A 17,877-nucleotide genomic window follows, 5' to 3' on the forward strand; every position below is an offset into this window, starting at 1 on the left:
ACACACACACACACACACACAGTCACATGTACAATGCAGGAATTATGACAAACAATAAAACTGCACTGGACTAGCAATACTATTACTGAGTAAAGCTATGTATATAAACAGATATATCAATGCACAGTAAAAACTGGATGAATATCACAGGGTACTTGTACTAAATAACCCTGAAGTATGCACTTGTTCTTAACTAATACTGTCTAAACAACATGTAGAATACTTAAGTGTCCTGTAAATCAAGCTTGCCTACCCTCCCGCATTCAGCGGGAGGCTCACGATTTTTAGGTGAGCCTCCCGCTGCCCCGGAATCCTTGACAGCCCTCCCGGTTTTTAAAGACTCTGAATAAAGATGTGGATTGCGCATGCGCGAGTACGGAGCAGCCGGGGGGCGGGGCCAGCACAGGAGACTTCATACCTAGCTGGCCACCGCAGGGTTGTGTGTAGCAGCAGCCGTCATAAACACTGCAGCAGGCCTCTGCTTCTCTGTGCCCTGCCCCTCCCACCACTCTCAGGGCTGCAGCGTCTGTGTGAGGATCAGCCCAGCAGCAGCAGCAGCTTCCTCTTCCTGCTCCTCACCTCTCACTGGGGGTCTCTGCACTGTGCTGCCTCCCACACTGTCCCGGGTCAGCCTTAACAGGAAGGATCACGGGTGCTGGGGTTATCCTGGGGGAATGGAGGCTGTGTAATATAATCTGATGTACTCTGTAATCTAGTAATGGGTCCAATTGGGGGGAGGAGAGGAGGGAGACCTGTGTATAATTCACATTAGTGTGGTACTAGCTGTAATATGAGGGGGGGGTCTATGTGCTGTATACTATAAATAATGTGATGTGGGGGAGGGTATCCGTGTCTGCTGTGTTTAATGTAATGTACTGGGTGTAATATGGGGGTGGGGGGCTGCGTACTGTATGCCAGTGGAGGAGGAGGAGGGGGTGGAGGAGGGAGCCGCAGCAGCGCTATGTAATTGGTGGAGATGCTGCTGCTGCGTTCCCTCTCCTTTACCATAGGCTGTCTTCCGCCGTTGTGAATGCTGGGATGCGCTTCCCAACATTCACAGCGGCGGAGGGCAGCCTATGGTAAAGGAGAGGGAACGCAGCAGCAGCACCTCCACCAATTACATAGTGCTGCTGCGGCTCCTGAGTCCCCCTCCCTCCTCCTCCTTCCCCCCTGCCAGAAGCTGCACGAGGAGCCTGAGCCAGCAGAAACAGTAAGTATATCTATTCTATTTATCTATCTATCTATCTATCTATCTATCTATCTATCTATCTATCTATCTATCTATCTATCTATCTATCCTGTCTGCCGTAATGTGTAAAAAAGGGGACGCTGTCTGCCGTAATGTGTAAAAAGGGGGACTGTCTGCTGTAATGTGTAAAAGGGGCTCTACCTGGTGTAGTGGCACTACTGTGCAGCGTAATTTGAATAATGGAGACTACTGTGCACCGTAGTAGGCGCACTGCCCCTATCTTGCATGTGGAAGGGGGGGGCACCAATGCCATTTCTTGCACACAGCGCTAAAATGCCTAGTTACGGCACTACAATCCTGTACCAGTGTATACAGATTTTCTATTTCTCGTCTCTTCTCACAAATGTACACGGTATATAGTGTTCACTCTAGGAGTGAAAAGGGGCAGGGCGCCGGACTCCGGGGGCACATGTGCGCGCGCGCCCGAAACGGGGGGGGCGGCCACGCAAATTAGGGGCGTGACCACGCCTACATCATTTTAGGGGCGGGGTGGCCCACAGACGCTACTATAGAGAGCGTCTGTGGCCAGCGACATCACTGTTGGGGGCGGGCCCAGCACCTCCGTCGGTGCTGGGCTTCCCCCAGCCCTCTCCCAATGCGTGAATCGATGCCGCGCGCATGCGCACGGCATCTATACACGCCGGGAGGGCAGGAAGCGGGCGGCTGTTCTAGCAGGGCGCCGCAAAAGGGGCAGGGCGGGTTTTGCCTGCTAAAAAATGGGCAGGGCGCGGCGCCCTGCTAAAACAGCCTAGAGTGAACACTAGTATATAGTGTACCTATATTAGTGGTCTTTTTTTCTTTTTTCTTTTTTATTGCTGCTTTTAGTACTACTGTATAATTTTCATTTGCTATTGCAGGACACTCCCCTGAGTGGCAATAAATATGCCCATAGGTAGAGCTAGACACGCCTTTTGGGCGGAGCATGACACACCCCTCAACGTCACAATCTGCTCCCACTTGGAATCTCCCTGAAACTAGTTTTCAAAAGTAGGCAAGTGTCCTGTAAATGCGCAGCACTGATGATGCAGGCGGCTTTACAGAGGAGGCATCACCCAGCAGTCCCAGAATCAGTGCAGCTGTGTGTAATGGCGCCCAAACGCTGACAGGGAGTGAGGGAGACAGAGAGATGCAGCTCCAGGGCGGGAACATTTACTCTAAATGGCGCCCAGGTGCTGGGGGAGGGGCTATAGGCCAGAGCCTTATCCCCTTGCTGGACTTCACCACCGGGTGCTGCTGGCCTTAATAAAATGGATTATAGCCTAATCCGACCTGTGCCCTTGCCCTGGTGATTTCTAGCGGGTCCCGCCTAGGGGACCCTCTTACCTCCTCCCTGAGTGCGGCCACGCGATCCCGGAGAACGTCGGTTAGTGTGTGTGCCCTGGGTGAAGAACCGGAGCCTCCGCTGTAAGTACCTGTCAACCAGGGACGCGGGAGTATACAGCGCTGCTGGGGGAGGTGATGGAGCTGCAGCAGAAGATATCTGTTATGATTCCCGTACTCCAGACCAGAAGAGATCTTATGGCAGAGGTCTGAGTACTGGGAAGATATGCTGGTTGTGGGAGCAGGAGAGCCTAGTAACCCCTGGCGCCCTAACTCCGTTGTCTCGCCCGTGTTATCAGAAATCCCTTGCGAGACTATGGTTGCTTGAGCCCATGGCAGCCGCGTTCGAAGGGCGGATTATGTCTGCCCAACCCCGATGCCCCCGCAGGTCTTAATGGGAGACAAAGGGAAATCCGAGACAGGGTGATAACAAGGGGCCCTCTGACTAAGCAACCAGGCCAGGGGTTACAAGCTAACTAACTTTAACTAAAGGTATGTGCGGACTAGCCGCCAGGGAAAAGGACAACCAAAGAACCACTGATCCGTTACTCCTATCCAGCACCGCTGGATACCAGAGTGGATCTGTGGGAGCGGAATCCTCCGCAAAAGCTCCAGAACACAAATTAACTAAATAATAAACAGTAAGCGGACAAGCCGCAACACACGGCTGAGCCGCGACTCACGAACACCACAGGATGTTAAAGGTGCTCGGTCAGACTCCAGGAATAGATGGCAAACTTCCGAGTACAGGATCTCTGAGGACAGGAACAACCGGATTGAGCAGGACTGGAAACTCTCTGTAGCAGACACAGGCAAACAGGAAGCTATCACCGGCGTCTGTAAGAAGTCCTGAGGGTGCCTTTATTCAGGAACCCTCCAATCAAGATCCAGACAGGGTAATCAATGGAAATGCCGTGCAGCTTGCATGCTGCACGGCCAGCACATAATCAGGTAATTTAGGACAGACCCAGCAACGGGGAACGCGGCTGAACGTGGCGTCCCCGTTGCTAAGGTCAGAGCGGCTCTGTGCGCCCGGCGTCTAGCGTTGCCAGGGAGCCGGCGGCTGAACGCGCACGGCGTCCCTGGTTGCTAGGCGCCGGGCCGCACCGACGAGCGGACCCCGGCGCCTAACAGTACCCCCCCCCTTGAGGAGGGGTCAAGGAACCCCTAAAGCCAGGTTTCTGAGGAAATTCTCGAAAAAATGCCCTTTTGAGCCTTGGGGCATGAAGGTCCTCATCCAGGACCCAAGACCTTTCCTCTGGCCCATAACCTCTCCAATGTACCAAAAAATAAAGCCGACCCCGGGACAACTTGGAATCGAGAACCTTCTCCACCAAGAACTCCTGCTGACCCTGTACATTTACTGGAGATCTCCCCTGAGATATTCTACGAGGAAATCTACTGGACGAAACATAAGGTTTAAGCAATGAGCAATGGAAGGTATTTCCGATCCGTAAAGTTTTTGGTAAGCGTAACCGGAAAGCAACTGGATTGACTTTTTTGATAATGAGAAATGGTCCAATAAATCTAGGACCCAATCTGGCTGAGGTTTGTCGGAGTTTAATGTTGCGAGTCGACAACCACACCCTGTCTCCTACTTTAAAAGTGCACGGCCGCCGGAGTCTGTCAGAAAATCTTTTTTCCCGGAATGCTGCTTTTCTGAGAGCCAGGTGCACTTTTTTCCAAATAAGTTTAAGATGAGAGGTCAGGGCCAGAGAGGAGACAGAGGAATGTTGAAAAAATGAATTAGCTCTGGGGTGAAAACCAAAAACTGCAAAAAATGGAGACACATTGGTGGAGGAATGACAGGCATTATTATAAGCAAACTCCGCCAATGGAAGAAACTCAGACCAGTCATTTTGGAGTTTGGCCGAGTACAAACGCAAATATTGTTTAAGAGATTGGTTAACTCGCTCAGTCTGTCCATTGGATTGGGGATGATAGCCGGAGGTTAATGATAATTTCATCTTCAACGAAGCACAAAAGGACTTCCAAAATTGTGCAATGAATTGTGGACCCCTGTCAGAGACAATATCAGTGGGTAAGCCATGGAGTCTGAAAACATGGCGGAGGAACAAGACTGCCAATCCCTGGGCAGATGGCAATCGGGGAAGAGCAATGAAATGGGCCATTTTGCTAAAACGGTCCACTACCACCCATATGACTCGGCATCCGGCTGACAGAGGGAGGTCCACCACAAAATCCATGGAGATATGCGACCATGGCCTAAGGGGAACATTCAAGGGCATAAGTTGACCTATAGGCAAAGAACGGGGAACTTTATGCTGTGCACAGACCTGACAAGAAAAAACAAACTCTTTAATGTCTTTGGAAAGACCAGGCCACCATACTGAGCGGGAGACTAATTCCAAAGTCTTAGCGATTCCCGGATGCCCGGCAACCTTGCTATCATGAAACTCCGCCAAAACAGTAGCTCTCAAAAACTCAGGGACAAAAAGACGACCAGCAGGAGTATTTCCAGGAGCTTGATGTTGAAGCAGCTTTAACTGGGTAAATACATCCTGTGTGAGGCCTGCCCGAATGACTGAAGACGGAAGTATGGGAGTAACAGGACTGTTGTCTTGAACTGGAAGAAAACTGCGTGACAGGGCATCTGCCTTAGTATTCTTGGAACCTGGCCTGAAGGTGATAATGAATTTGAAACGAGTAAAAAATAAAGCCCAACGAGCCTGCCGGGCATTCAGTCGTTTGGCAGATTCAATGTATTGAAGATTTTTGTGATCAGTCAAAACTGAAATGGTATGGGTCGCTCCTTCAAGCCAATGCCTCCACTCCTCGAAAGCCCATTTAATAGCCAGCAATTCCCGGTTACCAACATCGTAGTTGGATTCTGCAGATGAGAATTTCCTGGACATAAAGGCACAAGGATGTAATTCAAGGGAATCTGGATCCTTCTGAGAAAGGATAGCCCCTACTCCAACCTCCGAGGCATCAACCTCAACAATGAAAGGCAATTCTGGGTTGGGATGTCTAAGGACAGGGGCTGAGACAAAGGCTTGTTTCAAGGCCTGAAAAGATAACTCAGCTTCACATGACCAATTGGTAGGATCTGCTCCCTTCTTAGTAAGTGCCACAATGGGAGCAACTAGGTCAGAGAAAGAGTGAATAAATCTTCTATAGTAGTTTGCAAACCCTAAAAAGCGCTGAATTGCTTTTAAATTGGTGGGTTGCGCCCAACTAAGGATGGCTTGGAGCTTCTTCGGTTCCATACGGAATCCCCGAGGGGAAATAATGTACCCTAAAAAGGATACCTCCGTGACATGAAATTCACACTTCTCCAGTTTGGCATATAGGTGATTTTCACGTAATTTCTTTAGCACCTGACGCACCTGGGTAACATGTTGTTCTTGAGAGTCAGAATATATCAAAATATCGTCTAAGTAGACTACAACGAATCTTCCAAGAAATTCACGGAGCACATCATTAATGAGATCCTGGAAAACTGCCGGAGCGTTTGACAGGCCGAATGGCATAACCAGATACTCATAGTGGCCTGATTGAGTACTGAATGCCGTTTTCCACTCATCCCCTGACTTGATTCTGATGAGGTTATATGCTCCTCTAAGGTCAATTTTGGAAAAAATCACAGCCGAACGTAGCTGATCAAAGAGGACAGAGATCAGCGGCAGAGGGTAAGTATTCTTTACTGAGATTTTATTCAAAGCTCTAAAGTCAATGCAGGGTCTGAGTGAACCATCCTTCTTCTCTACGAAGAAGAAACCTGCACTTAATGGGGATTTAGATGGCCTGATAAAACCTTTCCCAAGGCTTTCTTTCACATACTCATTCATGGCCACAGTTTCAGGACCAGACAATGCATATAACCTTCCTTTAGGCAACGTGGCACCAGGAATTAGCTCAATGGCACAATCGTAAGGCCTATGGGGAGGCAGAATATCCGCATTGCCCTTGGAAAACACGTCGACAAAATCCTGATATTCCTCAGGAATGGGTGCAGGAACGGCGGCAGCTACTCGGATAGGAAGCGTAATACATTCTTTCCTACAGATGGTACCCCATTGTAAGATCTCCCCCGACTGCCAATCAATGATGGGATTATGAAAGGCCAGCCAAGGGTGACCCAGAACCACAGGAACTGCTGGACAATGAGTAAGGAAAAACTCAATCTTTTCAGAATGCAGGGCACCCACCGAGAGTAAAACAGGAGGTGTACCTAGAGAAATAACCCCATTGGACAAGGGACTCCCATCTAAACCATGCATGGTGACACACCTACCCAAGGTTAACTGAGGAATACCTAAGGCCTTGGCCCATGTTAAATCCATAAAGTTCCCTGCAGCTCCACTGTCCACAAAAGCAGAGACCGAGGAACAGAGGCTGCCAAAGGAAACTTTAGCAGGAACTAACAGTGAATTATTTGAGGAGATGAGCTGCAGACCAAAGTGAACCCCCTCACAACTCACTTGGTCAGGAAGTTTCCCGATTTGTTCGGACAACTACGGGCAAAATGTCCCTTACCTCCACAGTATAAACAAAGACCAGAATTTTGCCTCCTGGTTCTTTCTTCAGGAGACAATTTGGAGAGACCTATCTGCATAGGCTCCTCCATGTCTACAGGAATGGAAAGCACACAAGGAGAAGACCCGACAGATGCCCCTTTTTCAGCCCTCCGCTCTCTGAGCCGACGATCTATCTTAATAGAGAGCTCCATGAGTTTATCGAGAGTCTCAGGAGCGGGATACTGAAGGAGACTGTCTTTTATAGATTCAGATAAGCCGAGGCGAAACTGACTGCACAGGGCTGGGTCATTCCATCCACAGTCGTTCGACCAACGGCGAAACTCCGTACAATAATTCTCTGCGGGATTCCTACCCTGTCTAAGAGCACGCAACTGACTCTCAGCGGACGCCTCTCTATCAGGGTCGTCATACAATAGCCCTAAAGATTTTAAAAAGGCGTCTACAGACGATAAGGCCGGATCGTCTGTCTTTAAACCAAAAGCCCAGGTCTGAGGATCCCCCTGAAGCAGAGAAATAATAATTCCAACCCGCTGAGCCTCCGTACCTGAGGAGACTGGTCTTAAACGAAAATAAAGTTTACAAGACTCTTTAAAATTAAAAAACTGTTTTCTATCCCCAGAAAAACGGTCAGGCAGATGCATTTTTGGTTCAGGGATGACCCTCGGGGAAGTCCGTAACAGATCTTCCTGTGACCTCACCCGGAGGGACAGATCCTGAACCATCTGAGTAAGTTCTTGAATCTGACTAACTAGAAGCTGGCCAGGATTTGGCCCAATACCGGCGGGATTCATGAGGCCGACAAAATCTCCCAACTGAATAAGTGAAAAAATTAACTCCTGTTAATTTAAATTTTTTCTTTTGTCTGGCCGGTGATAATGTTATGATTCCCGTACTCCAGACCAGAAGAGATCTTATGGCAGAGGTCTGAGTACTGGGAAGATATGCTGGTTGTGGGAGCAGGAGAGCCTAGTAACCCCTGGCGCCCTAACTCCGTTGTCTCGCCCGTGTTATCAGAAATCCCTTGCGAGACTATGGTTGCTTGAGCCCATGGCAGCCGCGTTCGAAGGGCGGATTATGTCTGCCCAACCCCGATGCCCCCGCAGGTCTTAATGGGAGACAAAGGGAAATCCGAGACAGGGTGATAACAAGGGGCCCTCTGACTAAGCAACCAGGCCAGGGGTTACAAGCTAACTAACTTTAACCAAAGGTATGTGCGGACTAGCCGCCAGGGAAAAGGACAACCAAAGAACCACTGATCCGTTACTCCTATCCAGCACCGCTGGATACCAGAGTGGATCTGTGGGAGCGGAATCCTCCGCAAAAGCTCCAGAACACAAATTAACTAAATAATAAACAGTAAGCGGACAAGCCGCAACACACGGCTGAGCCGCGACTCACGAACACCACAGGATGTTAAAGGTGCTCGGTCAGACTCCAGGAATAGATGGCAAACTTCCGAGTACAGGATCTCTGAGGACAGGAACAACCGGATTGAGCAGGACTGGAAACTCTCTGTAGCAGACACAGGCAAACAGGAAGCTATCACCGGCGTCTGTAAGAAGTCCTGAGGGTGCCTTTATTCAGGAACCCTCCAATCAAGATCCAGACAGGGTAATCAATGGAAATGCCGTGCAGCTTGCATGCTGCACGGCCAGCACATAATCAGGTAATTTAGGACAGACCCAGCAACGGGGAACGCGGCTGAACGTGGCGTCCCCGTTGCTAAGGTCAGAGCGGCTCTGTGCGCCCGGCGTCTAGCGTTGCCAGGGAGCCGGCGGCTGAACGCGCATGGCGTCCCTGGTTGCTAGGCGCCGGGCCGCACCGACGAGCGGACCCCGGCGCCTAACAATATCAGAATGACATCTAGCATTAGAGTGCCTCTGCTGCAGCCCTTGAAGTCTTCTATCTTCTTTAAAATAGCTCTTTTTAGGGCTGCTGGAGCAGCCCTGCCTATTAGCTGCCTGCACTGCAGGCACTAACCTACAAACTGAGCTCCTGTGCATGGAGGCGGGGTTATAGAGGAGGCGGCGCTGAGCATCTTGGGAACAGTCAAAGCTTTTAGCCTGTTGGTGCCTCGGATCAAGATCCTACTCTACACCCCCAATGTTATTCCCTGTGGAATACCAGTGTACCCCGCTGCAGAAATATATGTTATATGTTGTGAACAGGTGGTTTTATATATATATATATATATATATATACTGTATATATATATATATATACATATATATGTGTGTGTATATAATTTTATAGTAAGGAATAGATTTGAATGTATTAGGTAAATGTATAGATGATTTAGGAAATAATGATATGAATATGTATATGTATATATATATATATATATATATCATATGTATTTGTGTCTTACCACAAGACTGAGTCATTGTGGTTGTGGCCGGAGAGGCTCCCGCCACGAGGAAAATGGCCGCCGCGGCACTGAAGAGGTTAACCCCTAGTGCCCGGCGCCATTTTAAAAGACAATGGGCGCTTGGCGCCAGGTTTAAACTGAATTGGGCGCTAGGCGCCGTGTTTATAAACATGTATTTGTGTGATTGCCGTGGTCCCGGATCTCTCCGGAGACCACGGCAATGAGGACAGCCCCCCAGCGCGCTGAGCAGTGTGTGCGCGCCGGGGGAGATGGCAGCCGCTGACCACCGGAGTCCGGGAGCTCCGCTCCCGGCAGCGGTCAGTGCAGCCCCGGGCGCACTAACTGTGTGCGCGCCGGGGAGAAGGGAGAGCCGCCGCTGGGGGCCGGGAGCTCTGCTCCCGGCGCCTCAGCCCGTCGGAGGTGGCCAGCCGCTGCAGCCGGGACGAACGTCCCGGGCTGCTGGCCGGCAAGGGGGGTGCACCGCAGCCCGGCTCCCCACCGGACGCTGCGGCGAGACACCGATCTCAGCGCCGCATACAGGGGACCGGGCTAGCCGGCCCCCTGCGCGGCGAGGCCACCACAGTGCGCCGCTCATGGGGGACCGGGCTAGCCGGCTCCCTAGCGGCGGGGGGTGAGCAGGATGGTGATCGCTGGGGTCCGGGAGCTATGCTCCCGGCACCTCAGCGCTGCAAAGGAGCCAGAGCCACAGCGGCCGGGACAAGTGTCCCGGGCCGCTGGGCTTCGGAACAGGGGGGTGTGCCGCTGCGTGCGGCGAGGCCACAACGTGAGTGCCCCACTGGGGGGACAGGGAGCGCCAGCTCCCTGGACCCCAGAGGCAGGCAGGCTGGAGGATGGGGGAAGCCAGCCCCATACCTCCAGCACAGAGAGACAGAGTCCTAGCAGCCAGGCTGCAGGACTAGGGGACAGGGTGAAAAAAGGAAAAAAAACAAAGACATTGTTTTAAATGTATAACATGTACACTGTGATTTAAATGTGATGTATTTAATGGTAAATTGCACTTACTTGGTTGTATGTCCCAGGAGGGGGGAATCCATGGCTGTGCAGGCTGATGGATTCTCCCAGACCTTTTCCCCAAAAACGAAATGCTTTCCCATCCAGCCTCACACTTCAAAGGGGCACTGGGAGAAAGAGAAGCAGCTCAGCTATGAAACAAGCTGAGTGGCTTCTTGGAGCTCCATGGAGATCACCCGTAGTGGCCTAGAAACCTGGACCGGGGAGCCAGGCTGCCCAGCTCTGGAGCCCAAATCCAGGCTGCAGGCAGTGGGCTGGGTCCCGGGCAGGTTTCTGGAAGTCAGTTTTAGGAGGGAAACCTTCCCCCAGCCTAGACTGAACGGCACCGGGGCGTATCCTGATCCTCCAAGATGGGATAGTCAAAGGAGACCGACCACTCCCCACTGTCCATAGGGACCAAGGCATGCACAGCTCATGGGTAAACATTGATTGGTTGTACACCACAGGGCGGGCTTACCCCCTGTGGTAATGGGTCTTGGAGAGGGATAAAAGGAGGGAAGTTGGCCCATAGGAGTGTGTATTGTACAATCTTATTCTGCTGAAACATCTGATTGTATGCTGTTGCCCCTAGCAATAGGGAGGAGCCTTTTTAAAGGTTATTATCATTGAGCAAATAAACATCATTGCCTCAAGAAGACTGCTTCATCTTGTGACCAACAGGGTTAGGCCAAACCTAGCCCCGTCCTCCGGCTGTCCAGGGAAGCACCGAACGTCTCCAAGCTCCGCCTTCCGCCAGCTACCGGTAGAGGCCTAGCAAGTGGCTAGTGGGGATTCGTCAGCAGCACACAGCTGTGGTAAAGCAGTGTGTTGGCACATACAGAGCAGAACCGTGGTTCCAAACGCCATGGCAGGTTAGGAGTTTGGTGGTGGCAGCATAAACCCGCCCACAATGCAGTGGGTGGAGTCAGTAACAGGCAGTTACTGACGGTAAGCGGGAATCCCCTATGTGGTCAGGCCTCGTGTGACTTGACCTTCCATTCTGTGCGCAGCCAACGGGACGCGAAAGCGGCAAGTGCTTTCGTACGAGACCGTCCTGTCACAGTGGTCTCTGAACGGGTTTTAGGCCATAGATGAGAATAGTTTATGTGACTGAGAACTCTTTTGGTCACTTGGACACTGGAAGTCACAGGTGTGCATACAGTTAGATTGGAATCAAGCTTCAGAACACCTTTGGCAATCATAAAACTGCTTTGTCTATTGTCCAGTATAGGCCAAGCTAGGGATCATAAATTACCTATTACAAAAAGAGATCTCATCTATTGATAAAATGAGGTTTGGGGCACCCCAGGCAAAACAGACCCTGATGGGACAGAACAAGCCAAGTTGGGCACGACACGTTTTATGACACCCTGGAATGTAAATGGCAAAGCTATAATTACAGTACCTCCCTCCCACCTTCTCCGCTTTCTCTTTTCTACTGCCTCTTTCCATCTTGCCCATCTACTTAATCTCTCACTCTCATCGGGCACTGTCCCCTCTGCCTTCAAGCATGCACTCGTCTCCCCTATTTTTAAAAACCCTACCCTTGATCCAACCACCATCTCCAACTACCAACCCATCTCTCTCATCCCTTTTGCCTCCAAACTCCTTGAGCGTATTGGCTACAACCGCCTTACTGTCTTTCACTCACTGCTTGACCCTTTCCAGTCTGGTTTCCATCCTCTGCAGTGCAGTGAAACTGCTCTCACAAAAGTCAGCAATGACCTCCATGCTGCCAAATCCAAGGGTCACTACGCTCTGCTTATTCTCCTTCAGCTCTCTGGTGTTTTTGACACTGTGGACCACCCTCTCCTCCTGCAAATACTTTACTTACTTGGTCTGCTTGATACTGCTCTCTCCTGGAAGTTCTCCTATCTTTCTGACCGTTCCTTCTCTGTCTCCTCTCATGACTCCACCTCCCCCCCACTTCGTCTACCAGTATGTGTCCCCCAAGGTTCTGTTCCTGGTCCTCTCCTTTTCTCTCTCTACACATCCTCATTAGGTGATCTCATTAGCTCTTTTGATTTACAATATGATCTCTACGCTGATGATACTCAAATCTACCTGTCCTCCCTGACCTCTCCCCTGCTCTCCTCACTCGTATCTCCAACTGTCTCTCTGCTATCTCTTCCTGGATGTCTCAGCGCTTTCTTAAACTTAACATGTCTAAGACCGAGCTGATCATCTTCCCTCCCTCCCGCACAACCTCACCTCACACAATTTCATTATCCATTGATGGCACTACTATCTCCTCTAGCCCCCAAGTGCAATGTCTTGGTGTAATTCTTGACTCCTCTCCTTCAAACCACACATTCAGCACCTCTCACAAACCTCCCCTATGGGCCTAATTCAGACCTGATTGCTCGCTAGCTATTTTTTGCAGCGCTGCGATCAGATAGTCGCCGCACATAGGGGAGTGTATTTTCGCTTTGCAAGTGTGCAAACGACTGTGCAGCCGAGTGGTACAAAAAAGTTTTGTGCAGTTTCTGAGTTGCCCAGAACTTACTCAGCCGCTGCGATCACTACAGCCTGTCCGGGCCCAGAATTTACGTCAGACACCCGCCCTGCAAATGCTCAGATACCCGCCCTGCAAACGCTTGGACACGCCTGCGTTTTTCCAACCACTCCCAGAAAACGGTCTGTTGCCACCCACAAACGCCTTCTTCCTGTCAATCTCCTTGCGATCGGCTGTGCGAATGGATTCTTCGTTAAATCCATCGCTCAGCAACGATCCGCTTTGTACCCGCGCGACGCGCCTGCGCATTGCGATGCATACGCATGCGCAGTCCTGACCTGATGGGAGCGCAACGAAAAAACTTAGCATGCGATCAGGTCTGAATGATCCCCTATAGGCGGCGACTATCTGATCGCAGCGATGCAAAAAATAGCTAGTGAGTGATCAGGTCTGAATTAGGCCCTATGTGTGTATAAGTCTGGCTCTAATACTAGCCAGTGCCTCCCCAGCCATTTGCCTCATTTACCTCAGGCATCTCCCTGCTAAAAACATTCTGACACCCCTGTCCGTAGCAGCTTGAATGATGAATCTACATGTGTGCTTCTGAATAGGTGCAACTGGCTGGGAATGGGATGTTTGCACATAAGTTAAAGTCACTTCCCAGTCCACCTCCATTGCAGTCATCACTCCCAATTCTTCTCATCGCTGTGGTGGACGAGTTGGACTTGTCCTCAGCAGTCTTAAAGTGTATGCGAAGAATGTGCCCCACTCTTCTTTCACAGCAAAAGGGGTTAATAACTCACTTCCACGCTAAAGCCTTTATCAACCTTTATGCAAACCAATTTGCCCAAAAAGATTGCGTAGGTCATAAATGTGGCCGAGACAACATAAACTCACCGCTGGGCATGCGGCACGCCTCTTAATGCATCACTCTGGCACGGAAGGGGTTACAGTTTTTGTGGGAGGAACGTAAGGGAAACTGCCTGGATTGTGATTGGCTGGATTCTGTATAGGGGCCGGTCTGACATACATATAGTCTTCAGATCTAGGAAATCCTGCCTCTTTCAAGTTTTTCGTGGAACTGTTGAGTACAACTTATATACAGTGTTTTATTGCTGCATATTAATTCTTTTATCCTTTCATCTTTCCCTCTGCTCTCCTTATCTATACTTCTCTCTGTATCTTCTACTAAACTCTACTCCTGTTCTACCTCCTTCTCCCCTACTTTCCCGCTTCTCCTTTCTCATTCCCTGTTCTATTTGTGCTTATGGCGCCAGACCCAGGGCAGCGCTGTCCTGCCTGCTCGGCTGCTGGGCTTCTCCGGGGTCCGGCCGAGCGGAGCGGGCTGGCAGCGCCTAAAGCATGGGATCCCCTTGGCGCCGCGGCTGTACTGCCCGCCCGCGCTGTGGTCCGGCCGGCTCAGGGCAGGCATGCCGTGCCTGCAGTGCAGGAGACCCGTGGCGTGCGCGGCCGTGCTCGGCCGCACGCCCGTGGTCTCTAACTGCCGCTCTCTCCGTCTCCGTCCCCACCGCTGGCTGCGGCCGGGAACGGAGCGCTGGGGGTCCGGGGGTGGCTTAGGCGGCCTGCAGGGGACAGGGTTGTGCCGTCCCTGCACCCGCACTGTGAGGCTATGACGTCGGGCGGCTGGCGGGCGCGCTGGTCTCTCCCTCTCCACTAGCCTGCTCTGATGGATCGGCGCTCCCGCCGGCTGCCCAGCGCCCCCCCCCCCCCTCCGTCCCTCCCTTTCCAATAACCAGCTTTCAACGGGCGGGCGAGGGGTCGCGCTGCTGCCGGACGCGGTAGGTCCGGGCAGCGCGCGCGTGTGGCATAAGATTCACGCTCCCTCTCCACTGGGTGGACGGGGGGTCGTGCGGCTGCCGGACGCAGTGTGTCCGGCCAGCGTGCGCGTGCTGCATTTTAGCTAATCCACCACAGTGGGGGCGGCCTCCATGACCCACGCCCCCTCTCCTCTGGATGGGCGGAGGTCGCGCGGCTGCCGGACGCGGTGGGTCCGTGCAGCGCGCGCGTACTGCAATATCTCGGGCCCGCACCTGGGAACCCCCAGGGAGAAATCCTCTTGCCGGGCCCGGTGGTGATGCAATGTCCCTGCTCAGGGACGGGTTGGGCGCGGCCGGGCGGCGCAACGCGCCCGCTCTGCCGTTGTTTGATGGGGCGGTGCCGCCGGTGGAACTTTCAGGGGCTGTCGCGCAGGAACGCTCCGCGTCCGCCCGCAGTGGGAGAGGTCACCTGCCCCCTCCTGCCCTGGTTGGACCTGTGGCTCCGCCTCCATCTGGGGTTACACGCGCGTCGTACTGTGACGCCACCAGCCGCGGCCGTGCGGTCCCGGCCGGTCCTAGGCTAAGGTGCCCGGCCGCAGCGTTCACTGGCGCGTACAGGGTTGTCTGTCCCTCACCGCGTCCCTACTGAGAACTCGTACGCTGCTGCGGACAGCCCTCTGTCGGACTATGCGCTGCATCTTTCTAGTAGTTACGCGCTCGGGTATTTTTATCGTGAGTCCAATGATCGAGATAGGAAGGGGTCGCAGCGCAGGCGGTCAGGCAGAGCTCATTGCAGCAGGACTGCGAAGACGTTATACCCAACAGCGAGGGTTCGTCCGGGTCCTGGCTCCCTACGGGTGGTTTGAGCTTAAAGCGACGGTGTCCGCACCTTTGGTGGACGTCACCGTCTTGTCCGCCATTCTGGCCGCAGTCGTGTCGGCGGTGCCCCCCTTGCATCCTCCGTACCCGGGGGTCAAGGGCCGGCCATCGCTTCTTTGGCTGATAGCATTGTGCAGACACTTCTGAAGCTCCTGTCCTCTGGCATAACGCTCGCGGCAGCTGCGGGACCGATGGGGGTCCCAGGAACAATGTCTCTTTTGTTTCCCCAGTCTTGGACGTCGGGACTGGAATGGAGTCGGCCGGTGCCTCAGCAAGTCATCCGGTGGGTGCAGGGACGGACGGAGTTGCTTCTCGTGCAGGTGAGTCTTCATCGCACCCTGACTGGTCCCGGGGTAGTGCGGTTACCCCCCGTAGCGGGTTGGGATCTAGTCCTCAGCCCGCTCCTCTAGCATGGGTGACAGTATGCGTAAGGTTTTCTGCCAAGCGCCGTAGATACAGGCGTAGGCATCGGGGGCACAGACTCATCCCTTGACTCCACGTCCTCGGAGGGGGTGTCCTCCTCCGACGGCGGTTTACACAGGGTCAAACGGCGTGTGCGTCGGTGTTCAACCTCTTCCACCTTGCAAGTGTCGGTTGAGTCGAACACCGGTCATTGCGCTAACACGGCGGTGCAACGTGGTTTGAGGCCCCAGGTCTGGGGCAGGATCCGTAGGGCCAATACGTCCATATCTTCGCCCTTCCTGGCGATGCTCCTAAAGCTTTGCTTTCGCCTTAAAAAAAAGGACTGGGCAGCAAAGACGCTTTGCGATCCCCCCTACTTGAGTTAGGTGCATGTTAATCTTCATGGCGTGTTCTTTAGAGACGCGTCCGGACAAGCACAGGACCCTAGTGCGCTACCAATTCCTTATACACGTACTGTACCATGAGTATAAGGGGTCGGCTTAGCGACGTTACGGTAAGGGCTTCCGGCGCAAACAGCATGGCCGGGAGATCTACTAAAGGATATCGAATTAGGCTCGGAGCTCACACACGGTTCCGAGGCACCGAGGACGGCGGGATGGCGAGACGAGGGCCAAATCGGCCTGGCTCTCGTTCTGCTGTTCTTCGAGCGGGTCCATCGCGCACGGGGCATGGTGAATGCTTCTATTTCCGTAATGCCCACTGTGAGTTGGGTGGTCAATGTCGTTTTTGTCACTCCTGCATCGGATGTGGCGGAGCCCATGGAATCAAGGACTGCACCAGTCCTGGGACAATGGGTAATTCGGGCCCGCAGGCCCGGCAGAGTCGCGTTCCCGCGGCCCCAGGTGCTGGCCTTGGCCCCCACCCCAATTCAGATTACTGGCGCTCATACCCTGGCTGCGTGGGTACCCGCGGTGGGTGGCCGCCCAATTTTTGGTCTCGGGTTTTCACCTCCGGTTTCCCATTACCGATTTCTGGGCTAGTAGGTCCCGGGGCTGGTATGAACCTGCGTTCAGCTAGGGAGTTTCCGGACATGCGCCACTGAACCTTCCGGGTGAGCTGTCGTTGGGCTGGATGATAACCCCCCCGCCCCCCTTTTACAGACCCCCCCCTCCCTTACCGGGTTTGATCTTGTTCCCCATCGGGATAGTGCCCCAGAAGTCCGCGGGCACATTTAGGCTCCTACAACATCTTCCTGTCCCCTGGGGTCATCAGTACACCGATGATCGGTGTAGGGTCATTTACCTGTCCTTTGATTCGGCCATAGCCACCATTAGGTCCTTTGGAACGGGGGGTCGTGATGTGTAACTTGGACATCCAGTCAGCATTTCGTCTTCTCCCTCTGCACCCTTCCGCCTTTCGGTTTATGGGTTCGTTATATTTGACGATGGCTATTAATTAGATCGGTGCCTCCCTATGGGTTGTTCTCTCTCTTGCGCATACTTCGAGGGATTCAGTTCTTTCCTCCCTTGGTGGGGGGAGCATAGGACAAGCAACGGCAAATTTCGCATGGCTGGGATGATTTCCTTTTTATCGTGCCACAGGACTCGGACCGATGCACTAGCTTCTTGCGGAGGGCACTCGCCCTCTTCGCACACTTCGGTGTTCCGGTGGCGCCTGAGCGGCTTTATGGCCCTCTGCATCCGTAGTTTATCTCGGAATTCAGATTTATTCGGTCGCCGGGCTCTGTAGGCTCCCAGTGGACACGGTGTTACGTCTTCACGATGGCATCCTTTACGCACTTGCTGCGGCCAAGCTTATTTTCATGCGGGCTCAATCCCTATTGGGCCTGTTTAATTTTGCTTGCAGGATTGGAGCGGGCGACAGTGGGGATTCGACGCCCGCATCACTTTTCTCAGATTGTCCCTCGAAATTCGGCGAATTACGTACAAGGG

Source organism: Pseudophryne corroboree, chromosome 6 (genome assembly GCF_028390025.1).
Source record: "Pseudophryne corroboree isolate aPseCor3 chromosome 6, aPseCor3.hap2, whole genome shotgun sequence".
Lineage (NCBI taxonomy): Eukaryota > Metazoa > Chordata > Amphibia > Anura > Myobatrachidae > Pseudophryne > Pseudophryne corroboree.